We start from the raw sequence: 12,983 nt of genomic DNA, 5'->3' as shown, positions 1-12,983 counted from the left end.
CCTCAGGCAGCAAATTCTGGACCCATATATACTCAGATCAAATGATAAAACAATAATTGGCCCTTTCCATGGCTTAGTGGTGGCAGCCTTCTGCTCATATGATGATGGTGTGTGTTGTGATGGTCAACTCTGTGTTAAGCATCGTCTGGTATGACTCACCAGCCCCATTCAGGCATGGCAATTACTGCCGCATTTGCTGCAGATGAAAATAGTGGGCTGAGAAGGTGCACGATTTGCTGGCCTCTGTTTTCTCTGAATCCACTCCTCAGAGTTTGGTTTGACTATCAGCATCAGGAAGGCAGCTTTTGTGATGCATGTGTTGATTTCAGCATCAAGTGACAGATTGTTGGTGATTGTAGAGCCTCGAAATATGAAGCTATCAACATCCGCCAGCGTCACATTGTCAATGTTGATGTTGGCTGTATGACAACATCCTGGGCCATGACATTTGTCTTCCTGATGCTGATGGTCGAACCAAACTCTACAGGCGTGAGAGAATCTATTCATTTGCTGCTGAAGGTACTCTTTGGCATGGAATGCAAGTGCAGCATCGTTAGCATACAGCAACTCTTTGATGAGGACTTGGCGCACCTTTGTGTTGGATCTCAGGTGAGCAAGACTGAACAGCTTTCAGTCAGTTCTGGTATGCTCTGGTATGATCTGAAGACATATAACAGCAGCAAAGAGAAGAATATGCCAAAGAGTGTAGATGCCAAAACACAACCGTTTAACCCCACTGCTGATCTCAAAGGGTTCCGATGTTGCCCAGTCATAGCTGACATTACTCATCATGTTGTCATGGAAAGAGATCACATTCAGCAGCTTTGGTGGGTAGCCAATTTTCTCCAGCAGCTTAAATAGACCGTCTCTGCTCACATGGCCTATGCCTTGGTGAGATCAATGAAAGCAATATATAGCAAACATACGAACATACGAATTAGGAGCAGGAGTAGGCCATTCGGCCCCTCGAACCTTCTCCGCCATTCAATAAGGTCATGGATGAACTGATTGTAACTTCAACCCCACATTCCTGCCTAAACCCGATAACCTTTCACCGCCTTGTTAATCAAGAATCTATCTAGCTCTGCCTTAAAAATATTCAAAGACTGCTTCTACTGCCTTTTGAGGAAGACAGTTCCAAAGACTCACAACCCTCTGAGAGAAAAAATTTCAGTGGCCCCTTATTTTTAAACAGTGACCCCTAGCTCTAGATTGTCCCGCAAGAGGAAACATCCTCTCCACATCCACCCTGTCAAGACCCTTCAGGATCTCAAAGATTTCAATCAAGTCACCTCTTACTCTTCTAAATTCCAGTGGATACATTCTGACCTGTCCAACCTTCCCTCATAAGGCAACTCGCCAATTCCTGGTATTAGTCTAGTAAACCTTCTCTGAACTGCTTCTAATGCATTTAAGTCTTTCCCTAAATAAGGAGACCGGTACTATACACAATGCTCCAGATGTGGTCTCACCAGCGCCCTGTACAACTTAAGCATAACCTCCCTACTTATGTAATCAATTCCCCTCACAATAAATGATAACATTCTATTAGATTTCCTAATTACCTGCTGTACCTGCAGAATAACCTTCTGTGATTCATGCACTAGGACACCCAGATCCCTCTGAATCTCAGAGCTCTGCAATCTCTCACCATTTAAATAATAAGCTTATTTTTTATTCTTCCTGCCAAAATGAACAATTTCACATTTGCCCACATTATACTTCATTTGCCAGCTCTTTGCCCACTCAGTTAACCTATATATGTCACTTTGTAGCCTCCCTGAGTCCTCTTCACAATTTACTTTCCTACCTAACTTTGTGTTATCAGCAAATTTAGCAACCATTCCATCGGTCCCTTCATCCAAGTCATTTATAAAAATTGTAAAAAGTTGAGGCCCCAGCACTGATCCCTGTGGCACACCACTCGTCACATCCTGCCAACCAGAAAAAGATTCATTTATGCCGACTCTCTGCTTCCTGTTAGCTAGACAATCTTCAACCATGCCAGTATGTTACCTCCTATGCCATGAGCTTTTATTTTATGCAGTAACCTTTGATGTGGCATTTAATCAAATGCCTTCTGGAAATCTATATACAATACATCCACTGGTTCCCCTTTATCTATAGCATATGTGACTCCTTCAAAGACTCTAATAAATTGGTTAAATATGGTTTCCCTTTCATAAAGCCATGTTGGCTCAGCCTGATTGCCTTGAATTTTTCTGAGTGCCCTGCTATAAAATCTTAAATAATAGCTTCTAACATTTTCCTTATGTTATATGTTAGGCTAACTGGCCTATAGTTTCCTGTTATCTGTCTCCCTCCTTTTTTGAATAAAGGAGTTACATTTGCTATTTTTGAATCTAATGGAACCTTCCCTGAATCTAGGGAATTTTGGAAAATTAAAACCAATGCATCAAGTATCTCACTAACCACTTCTTTCAAGACCTTAGGGTGAAGTCCATCTGGACCTGGGGATTTATCAGCCTGCAGCCCCAAGAACTTGCTCAATACCACTTCCCTGGTGATTGTAATTTTCCTGAGTTCCTCCCTCCCTTCCATTTCCTGATTTACAGCTATTTCCAGGATGTTATTTGTGTCTCCTATCATGAAGGCTGAAGCAAAATACCTCTTTAATTCTTCCGCTATCTTCCTACTTTCCATTATCAATTTCCCAGATGCACTTTCTATAGGACTGACACTCACTTTGTTAACTCTTCTCTTATTTAAATATCTATAGAAACTCTTACTATCCATCTTTATATTACTAGCTAGCTTTCTTTTGCGCTCTAATTTTCTCTTCCTTGTTAATCTTTTTGTCATTCTTTGCTGTTCTTTATATTCTTTCCAATCTTCTGACCTACCACCCATCTTTGCATAATTATATACTTTTTCTTTAAGTTTGACACTGCCTTTAACTTTTTTAGTTAACTACAGATGGTGGGCCTTCCCCTTGGAATTTTTCTTTCTCATTGGAATATATATATTCTGTGTATTCTGAAACATCTCTTTAAATGTCTGCCACTGAACCTCTACTGACCTATCCCATAACCTCATTTGCCAGTTCACTTTAACTAGCTTTGCTTTTATGTCCTCATAATTGCCCTTATTTAAGTTTAAAATACTAGTCTTGGACGCACTTGTTTCTCCCTCAAAATGAATGTAAAATTCAATCATATTATGATTGCTGTTGCCCAGGGGTGCCTTCATTATGAGGTTATCAATTAATCCTATCTCATTACTCAATGCCAGATCTAGTATAGCCTGCTCTCTGGTTGGCTCCAGAATGTGCTGTTCTAAGAAACTATCCTGAAAACATTCTAAACTCCCAATCTACGCTACCTTTGCCCATCTGATTTTTCCAGTCTATTCATAGATTAAAATCCCCCATGATTATTTCTGTACTTTTCTGACAAGCTTCCATTATCTCTTCTTTTATACTCTGTCCTACCACATAGTTTCAATTATGGGACCTGTACACCTCTCCCACAAGTGACTTCTTGCCTTTATCATTTCTCATCTCAACCCAAACAGCTTCTACATCTTGGTTTCCTGAACTTAGGTCATTCCTCTCTAATGTGCTGATACCATCATTAATTAACACAGCCACCCCTCCACCTTTTCCTAACTTCCTGTCCTTCCTAAATGTCACATATCCTTCAATATTCAAGTCCCAATCTATGACATCCTGTAGCCATATCTCTGTAATGGCTAGAAGATCACACTTATTTATTTCTATTTGCGCCATCAGTTTATCTGTTCTGTTTCGAATGCTACATGCGTTTAGGTACAGAGCCTTTAGTTTTGTCCTTTTATTATCTTTGTAGCATCTAGCCTTATCTGCTGATTTACTCTTAGATTTGTACTTTGTCCCTTCCTGTCAGAGTCTGCTTATCATTTCCCATATTAATACCTTTCTCTTTTGCCTTGTCTCTACTCTTTGCTTTACCACATCTTCCCAAATTTGATTCCTTTCCTTTCAGTTTAAAACCCTCTCCACTTCCCTAGTTAGGTGGCTCGCGAGGACACCAGCCCCAGCACGGAGACCGTTCCAATGGTACAGATCCCACTTTCCCCAATACTGGTGTCAGTGCCCCATGAACCAGAACCCACTTTTCCCACACCAGTCTTTGAAGCATGCATTCATTTCTCTAATCTTATTTGTCCTATGCCAATTTGCACGTGGTTCAGGTAATAATCCAAAAGCTATTACCTTTGAGGTTCTGCTTCTTAATTTGGTGCCTAGTTCCTCATGTTGGCTATGCAGAGCTTCCTTCCTCATCCTGCCTATGTCATTGGTACCTACATGGACCATGATCACTGGATCTCCCTCCCACTGCAAGTTCCTCTCCAGTCCTGACCAGATGTCCCAAACCCTGGCACCAGGCAGGCAACACATCTGTCTGGACTCTCGTTCTTTGCTATAGAGGACAGTGTCAATCCCCCTCACTATACTCTCCCATACTACCACTACATTCCTTTTTGCTCCCCCACTTGAATGGCTTCCTGTACTACAGTGCCATGGTCAGTTCGCTCATCCTCCCTGCAGCCCTCACTCTCATCCAAACAAACGGAGAGAACCTCAATCCTATTGGACAATTGCACTCCTGCCTTCTAGGTCTCCTTACCAGCTTCACTTGCAGTCACACCCTCCTGTCCCTAACCACTGAGCAAATCAGAAGACTATCCTTAGTGGCATGACTGCCTCCTGGTATAAAGCATCCAGGTAACTTTCCCCCTCCCTGATGTGTCGCAGAATCTGCAGCTCAGCCTCCAGCTCAATGACTCTGACCCCAAGTTCCTCAAGCCAGAAACACTCACTCCAGACACGTTTGCCCTGGATTACAATGTTATCCAGGCACACTCACATGCTGCAGCCTTGACACATCACCTGTACTGCCATCCTTAATGTGTTTTAATTATTTACTTAATTATATCAATCACTTATTTATGTTGATTTCTTATATATTTTATTAACTTTACCACCGCATTATGTACTATTTTAAACCTTAGGGATAGAATAGAACTTACCCACTTACCAGATACTCACCAAGCAGCTAGCACCTTTCCCTGTAGTAGAGCAAGAACCAATTCCTGTGGGATGAGAAAGATAGAAAAGGAAACAAATAACTCCTTCCCCAGCTTCACTGATCTCCTCCTCTCGCCAAACTCCAAGTGGTCTCCTTTGTTCACGACATTTTCTTTTGCAGCTGTTGGCTTTGATAGTTGTTGTAATTGCTGTGGTCATCCTTGTTCTTGTACAGGGTCACAATCTTTGCCTCACAAATATCCTGGGGCACTGCCTGCTCCTTCTAGCAGAAAGAGAGAAATCTGTGCAGATGCTACAGGAGTGCCGGTTTCCCATGCTTGATGAATTTAGGTGATACAGCATCAGCATTTGGAACTTTGCCCATGGCAAGCAAACCTTGCTAAGTTCCTCTATTGTGGGTTTGATATTCAGCTCTGCCATGACAGGTAGGCTTTCTATGGTGTCTAAAGCTTCTTCAGTGACAGTGAGCTCTCTAGCGTACAATTCAAGGAAGTGTTCCATCCATCTCTGTAACTGTTTATTGCAGTTGGTGTTGACCTCCTCTTGTCTTATCTTTCATCTGTCCTCGTTCTGAGGGTTGGCTGCACTAGGGTTCAATAACAGGTTTCATCACAGTGATGTTAACCTCGAACCCATCAGCATTTTTCTGCTGTTGCTTTGCATATGTTGAGCGTCCGATATTGTAGGTGGTGTCCCGAAGTATGTTCCATTTCGCTTCTGCACCCTGTGTGGGAATGCCAGAGAGCATCTGTTCAATGAAGTCAAGGGACTGTTGTTTTTATCTGGGTAGGCAATGTGGCTGACATTGAAATGAGGATGGCATTTCTGCTTTGAACAAAATAATTTCAAGGCCAGGATTTTTCGGTGGTTAGGCAGGCTCGGCGGAGGGGGGGCCCGGGAGCGGTCAGGAAGCCGACCACCACCCGCGATTGGGCTCCAACTGCGATTTCACACTGGTTGGCCAATTAATGGCCAGCCAGCTTGAAATGGGTAATGCAGCACTCAGCGCTGCCAGGGTGGGGGCGGGAAGAATATGAAGGTGGAAGCGTGCGCATGTGTGGGGGTGTGCGCAGTAAAAGCTCCCTAAAGCACAGGGCTACTTCAGGGAGCTGAAGAATTTTGAAAGTAAAAAAAAAGTCAAAAATGTTAATAACATGTCCTCTCATGTGACTCTGTCACATGAGCAGGTACATGTTAGAAATTAATTTGAAATTCTTTTTAAAATCGCTAATTGAAACCTCATCCCGCCCATGGATGAGGTTTCACAAAAGATCCAAAGGACGCTTGGCCATTTTGGCTGCCTGCCAACCATAAGGTTGGACGGGCAATGAAAAATTTCATTTAATTAGATCTTTAATGGCCTTAATAGGCCTCTTAATTGACGGCGGGCATGTCACTGACTCCCACGCATGCCCATCAACCAAAATATCATGCAAATGCGCGATGACATCAGGGCGCTCGTCCGATATCACCACACATCACTTTACGCTCGTTTGGATTGGGCGCGCCTGCCCGACAAGCGCAATACTCTGCCCCAAGGGTTTCATTCTAACTCTGCTAGACACCAGGAGTGATCTGTGATCTGTATCACGGTCAGCACTGTAGTAGCTGTGTGTGTTTTGAATGATGTTCAGAGAGTCACATCTGGAGATCAGATCCAGCAAGTGCCAATAATGCCCTGATCTTGGAGTCTTGTCTTCAGGACACCTTGTAGCATGATTTGTTCTGAAAGAAGGTGTTAGTTACACAAAGCTCATGGTAGCAGCAAAGCTCAAGTCATCTCTGTCCAATCTCATTTATCTTTCCCAAGCCATGATGTCCAAGGCAGGAGGGCCATGTGTCATGGTCTATGGGCACTCGCATTGAAACCCAGTAGATAAAAATGTCTTGATTTAGGAATTCTGCTGATAGCACTGTCAAGTTCCTCATAGAACTAGTCTTTCATATCTGTAGTTCATCTCTCTGAGTGAGCCTGGTCTCTTGTAGGGATGCGATGTTGATGATCAGCCTATCACGTTCCATGTCAATCACAGCTGTCTTAGGTGCATTACTGACCAGCTGCAAATCATTGGTCACTCCTGTACACGTGGTCCCGATAAAGTTTGCAGATCGAAGAGTTGGCACTTTGTTTCTTTTTGTTTGTTTCATTTATTTGCCTGGTGTGATGGATTCCGTCCATTTGTCAAGCAGAGACCCTAAGCTCCAAGCACCCCTTGAAGCAGATGGACCGTGGTGGGTCAGCACCTTACTAGTCAGTGACTGCCTGACTTGAACAAAAACAGAATTACCTGGAAAAACTCAGCAGGTCTGGCAGCATCAGCGGAGAAGAAAAGAGTTGACGTTTCGAGTCCTCATGACCCTTCAGCAGAGGCTGACCAGTGGGACATGATGCTCCCTTCCACCATCGGAGGCAGCCTGCAGCACCCATTCTCCATGTCAATTAAGTTGTGTTTTTCACTCACAACTGCTGTCTCACGTGTTGTGTTAATGCTCTACAATGAAACTGGAATGTTCTTTCCAGGGCGCAAGCCTGGGCAAAATTTATGGAGACCCTGGACTGCCCAAACTTCAGGATTCCCCTTTCCATCTCCTTGGTTAAGTCCAAAGGAATGCAAAGCACTACGTTTGGCACCAGCTTGGTTGTAAGAGTTGCTGGAAAGATGACATATTTAGACATCAGTCCATCTTTAGGCTCTACTCCAAATTTTTTGTCGGGGTTTATTCCCTTAGCCCAACTCTCCCAATGTATCCACAAGGCAGAGGAGCTATTCGCCCATAGCTGTGTGTTTAGTTTATGAGTGCCAGAGCATTTCCACATACTGATGGGCCAACACACCGCAGGTCTGAGAGCCAAACATCTTCTAAGTTTCCCTGAAACTTTAGCCTTGGGCCTCAAAGGACCCAGTTTCTGTGTGTCACCATGAGGAGGCACAACCAAGGACTGTCCAATGGAGAGGCTGTGTACTGATGGGGAGAGACATATATATTTGGTTTTCTTTCTCACGTTGCTGCTTGCCAGCAGTGCAGGATCAAAATGAGAAGCAAACTAACACACAAAAAGGGAAAGTGTGTTAACTCTCTTCACCCACACACTGGGTGCATCACACAAACTGTTGGTCACACAAGGCTTAGTAAGTAACTGCATTACTTAACTACACTAGCAAGGTCCTAGGCTTGAACCCTGGATATGATGAAAGGTGCATCCAAAATTCAACCTATTATTTCATCAATGGGAATAATAATAAATTGGCAACAGAAATTGAAGAAACAAGAAGTAGTAATCTGACTTTTCACTCCCATTTAGGAGTTTCTCTCTACCAAGAGCACATAACAAAGTGTGCATTTTCATGTCGGTCATTGAAGCCTGTATGAAGTTGGAAATGTGTCCTGTCTGGACTAAGCGTATGTTATATAATATGTTAAACTTCACCTATAGAGAACTCATAAAAATAGTAAATGTATTTGTTATTAATTGTATGTGGTCTCTTAGTGCCTGTAATCAGTATGTTTTTTTATGGAAAGAGGTGTGTCTTTTCTTACCTTTGGAGTGTGTATTCCAATTAAATTATTCAGCAGCAAGCTTTCATGAGTTTAAAATAAATGTTATTTATTCTTACATACTTACCCTGAATAAACGCAAAGTGACACACTTGGTCTCATGCACACACAGACACACACAATTTGGATACAGATAAAGATAGCATACTTTAACAGATTACAGTTAATTTAGTCTCTGATTTATGATGTCCATTCTCCCAAGTGGCAGGCCTGTGGTTTCTTGAATGGATCTGATGATTTAAAGTTGGAGGTCTTGCAAAGCTAAGGGTTCACAGAAGGCTGTGAGGGCTCTTGTAGTTGAATATCTAGAAGGTTCGTTCTCAGGTGAACTTTGAAACTGGAACAGGTTAAGTACTTTGGCTGCTTGTGACTGGCAGCTAGTTTCAGAGTCTAGTTCTCAGACTGGCTGATGGCTGATGGTTCTGTTTGATCTGCTGGGTTCTGGTGTAATAAGGGTGTAGTCCCTGAAACTAGTTTCAATCACATTACCACTGGGTTAACACCTCTGAGGCCTACACAGTCTAGTTTGGATGGGACAAGCCACCATGTTACAATGGGAAGTTGATAGTGGCAATTGAGTTTTGACCTTCCCTTTCTCCAGTTTGAAATATAAAGACAAGCAGTCTGAAAACTCCATACTCTTTAGGTGTTGGCCCATCCTTAAACAATGAGATGTGTGAATTCCACAGATGGCTGTGAGGTACCCTCACCTATGTCTATATTTAGTTAGGTATTTGCCAGACACTTCATACTGTCGGCCAAATGCCATAAGTCACATGATTTCTGACAGCCATTCTAACAGTTTGTTTTGTCCAATTTTTAAAAGTGTTGGCTGAAAGTGCATAAAATGCCATGTCTCTACTGAACATGCCAATATAGATCACAAATAGTCGAGGATCCAGCACTGATCCCAGTGGCACTCCACTAGTTAGAGCTTGTCAACCTGAAAGTAGCCCATTTATCCCTACTCTCTGCTTCATGTTAGCTAACTAATCCTCTGTCGATGCTAATACATTACTGCTTACATGATAAGCTGTTATTTTGTGAAATAACCTTTAATGTGGCACCTTATTGAATGCATTTTAGAAATCCAAGTACACCACAACTACAGGTTCCCCTTTATCCACCATGCTTGTTACTTCCTCAAAGAAGTCTGATAAATTAAGCAAACATAATTCCCCTTCCACAAAAACATGCTGACTCTGTCTGATTGTATTATGATTTTCTAAAAACAAAATTTTGCACAGTGAGTGGTTAGGATCTGGAATGCACTGCCTGAGAGTGTAGTGGAGACTGGTTCAATTGAGGCATTTAAGAGGGAATTAGATGATTATTTGAAAAGAAACAATATGTAGGGCTACAGGGAGAAGGCAGGAGAATAGCACTAGGTGAAATGCTCACTCAGAGAGCCAGTGCCGATACGATAGGCCAAATTACCTCCTTCTGCATTGTAACAATTCTGTGAATCTGTGATTCTGATTCTGTAAATTTTTTTTATTAGTTCATGGGATGTGGGCATCGCTGGCCAGACCAGCATTTATTACCCATTCTAAGCTGCCCTAGTTCAGAGGGTATTTAAGAGTCAACCACATTGCTGTGCGTCTGAGTCACATGTAGGCCAGACCAGGTAAGGGCAGCAGATTTCCTTCCTTGAAGGACAGTAGTGAACCAGATGGGTTTTTACAACAATTGACTATGGTTTCATGGTCATCATTAGACTTTTAATTCCAGATTTTTATTGAATTCTAATTCCACCCTCTGCCATGGTGGGATTTGAATCCGGGTTCCCAGAGCATTACCCTGGGTCTCTGGATTACTAGTCCAGTGAGAATACCTACGCCATCATGTATTGTCCTGTTATTACATCCGTAATAATGGATTCTAGCATTTTCCCCATGACAGATGTTAAGCTAACTGGTCAATAGTTTTTACTTTCGGTCTTCCTCCTTTCTTGAATCGAGGTGACACCTTTGCAATTTTCCAATCCGCCGGGGCCTTTTCAGAATCTAGGAAATTTTGGAAGATCAGGAACAATGCATTTACTACTCTGCTTATTTATTTATTTGTTGTCTGTCTGGTAGCTGTTGTTGAAATATTACGACTGAAACAGATAGCAGAACTTTTAGAAGGTATATGGTACTTTACAATAAAGTTGTGCAAAGGAGATTTTGCTTAAAAAAAGAGTTCCACAACATTTAAGATAATAGGAAAATTCATGCAAAGTAGCAAATGTCACCAGCTCAATCCCAAAGCCAATCTGTATTCCAACAGTCTTTAATCATTTTATAAAGAGACAGTTGTGCAAGGTTATATTTAGGCTTAATTTTTTGCATGTTTTACTATAATTTATATAAGTCATTTTCTTATGTAATCAGCTATTGTAATCGCACAATTTTGTTTTCCATTAGCTCCTTCAACAAATATTGTGTATAAATATTCAAAACAGCACACATTTGTTAGCTCTCAGCAAATCTTTGCTATGGCAACAGTTTTATGGTAACAGATTCTTTTTGTCTAACATGACAGATCTTCAAAGACATTTTTCAAATTTTCATTTAAAATTTTTGTCATGCCAGTATATTGAGAAAGTTACTTTTTCTTCCCCTTTGTAGGCCTCCATGCCACGTGCCATTCCATAATTCTCTGCCAATACTGTTTATGTATCCAATTCCCAGGAGATGAAAGCATCCCGCAGTAATGGAGTCTCGAGTAATTCATTTATCATGCAATTAAACTTTTAATTTTGTCTCCCCTGCCCTAATATTCCAGATTAGGAACTTAATGTGCTGGGATTTATGGCTATCCATTTGTTCTCTATCATTGTATCACACAGCACACTGGCACTCCAAACTGTACTGTGACTGGGGATTTAGTTAAACATGTTTTCGCATCTATAATAAAGGTATTATGTTGCTTTTTAAGTTACACAAACCATTGCCCTAACTACTTCCTCTTTTGTATGGGAGTGTCCATAGTTTCTCCTCAAAGTATTTTAGGTAGAGTATTAGTCATTCAATTTATTCAGTTATGACAAGACTTTAATTTGCAGGTGTACTATTGCTGTATTTTGGCAACCTTAGTTTTTGGTAGAAAAATGAGGAATAGCCTGCATTATTTTCATTGCAAAGAAAGTTCATGTGTAGCACTCATATGTTTTGCAGTATATTACTTTTGAATTTTCACTTTAATTTTACAGAAATACTTATTACATTTTAACAAAAGATGTGGGTCATATGATGACACATTACCCTGTTTTGAAACATGACTAAGGCTGAAATTATCAGCTCTGCAGCACTGCTGGAGCTGTGCTGTGGAAGCTGGAGGTTCCAAAAAAGGTGGGAACACACAACTCACTATGCTGGTAGGGGCACGAGTGTGGGTGTGCCATGTGTCACCAAAAGTTTTGACAGTGGGCAGATTGTGGCATTAAAGAGTCTCTCAGGCTGATTTGACACATGTTTGTTTTGTCAATTTGGACTGCATAGATCCAGTTAACATGGCTCCTAAACTCTCTCAGTTAGTTAAAAGACAAACCATTCAACTTGCAGGAGAGGTGCTTTTGATTTACTTTTGATTTTGCAAAGTTTGTGGTAGAACTGTTGTGTATCCTTGTTGGAGTTTTGGTGACTTGTTGGATCTTGAAGGAAGTGTTACTGCATCCTGACAGGGAGGTCAGAGAAACTTTCTGCCCTGTGTATAGAAAGCCTGCTGGAGTTAAGGGGGCTATAGTTGCTGTACCTCTTAGCCTGCAATACAAGAGCATGGAGAGTAGAAGCTATGCACAGGGAAAAGAGGAGGACTCTCCATAGGAGGATCCACCCGGTGTCACATCCATTCATTTAAGCTCATAGTTTTATGGAAAAATGGACACTTTACTTCTTAAAAACAGAATAGAAAATAAACTTTGAAACAAGATGAAGTTGGGAGGTCAGGTGACCTTTTCTCCCTTCGTGTCTGCTAAATATACATGAAACTGCCCAAAGCTGGAAGTTAGCCTGGTTGTCTGGATAAGATATTAAAATGTAAATCACCTTTTGGGACATTCCATTGAGAAGACATTAAAAATGCATCTGATTTCTCCTGTGAATTTAACAGATTTTATTGTCCAACTACCTACAGAAACTAAAGCACAATGACTCCATAGACTTAGTGGCTACAGAATAAAATTCCACAGAATGGGTGCGAGGAAAAAACATTCTATTACAAGGAAATGCAAATGGCTGAGATTCAAACCCCATTGTGTGTCAATGTTCATATAATCAGGGGCCATTTGTGTGGACAATGGGAAAACTGATACTATGGTCACCTGACAGAAACCAACTGGATAAGGGCATTTATTAACACATAGTTTTGAGAGCTGCCTCAGATGCCAGTC

At 41.5% G+C, this 12,983-nt stretch overlaps 1 protein-coding gene and 1 long non-coding RNA gene across 2 annotated transcripts in view; both read right to left on the bottom strand.

Moving 5' to 3' along the window:
* Positions 1 to 12,983, bottom strand: part of kcnq1.2 (potassium voltage-gated channel, KQT-like subfamily, member 1.2) — an 877,535-nt gene that overhangs the window by 187,125 nt on the left and 677,427 nt on the right. The gene's annotated exons all lie outside the window — the stretch shown is intronic.
* Positions 11,953 to 12,983, bottom strand: part of LOC144696614 (uncharacterized) — a 45,569-nt gene continuing 44,538 nt past the window's right edge. The window contains exon 3 of the long non-coding RNA XR_013580211.1: positions 11,953 to 12,354. This is a non-coding gene — a long non-coding RNA (uncharacterized LOC144696614). The remainder of the gene's footprint in view (positions 12,355 to 12,983) is intronic.

The sequence above is a fragment of the Cetorhinus maximus genome, chromosome 22 (assembly GCF_964194155.1).
Source record: "Cetorhinus maximus chromosome 22, sCetMax3.hap1.1, whole genome shotgun sequence".
Classification (NCBI taxonomy): Eukaryota; Metazoa; Chordata; class Chondrichthyes; order Lamniformes; family Cetorhinidae; genus Cetorhinus; species Cetorhinus maximus.
The sequence above is the reverse complement of the archived record's forward strand: the minus strand, read 5'-3'. Positions and strand labels throughout refer to the sequence as shown.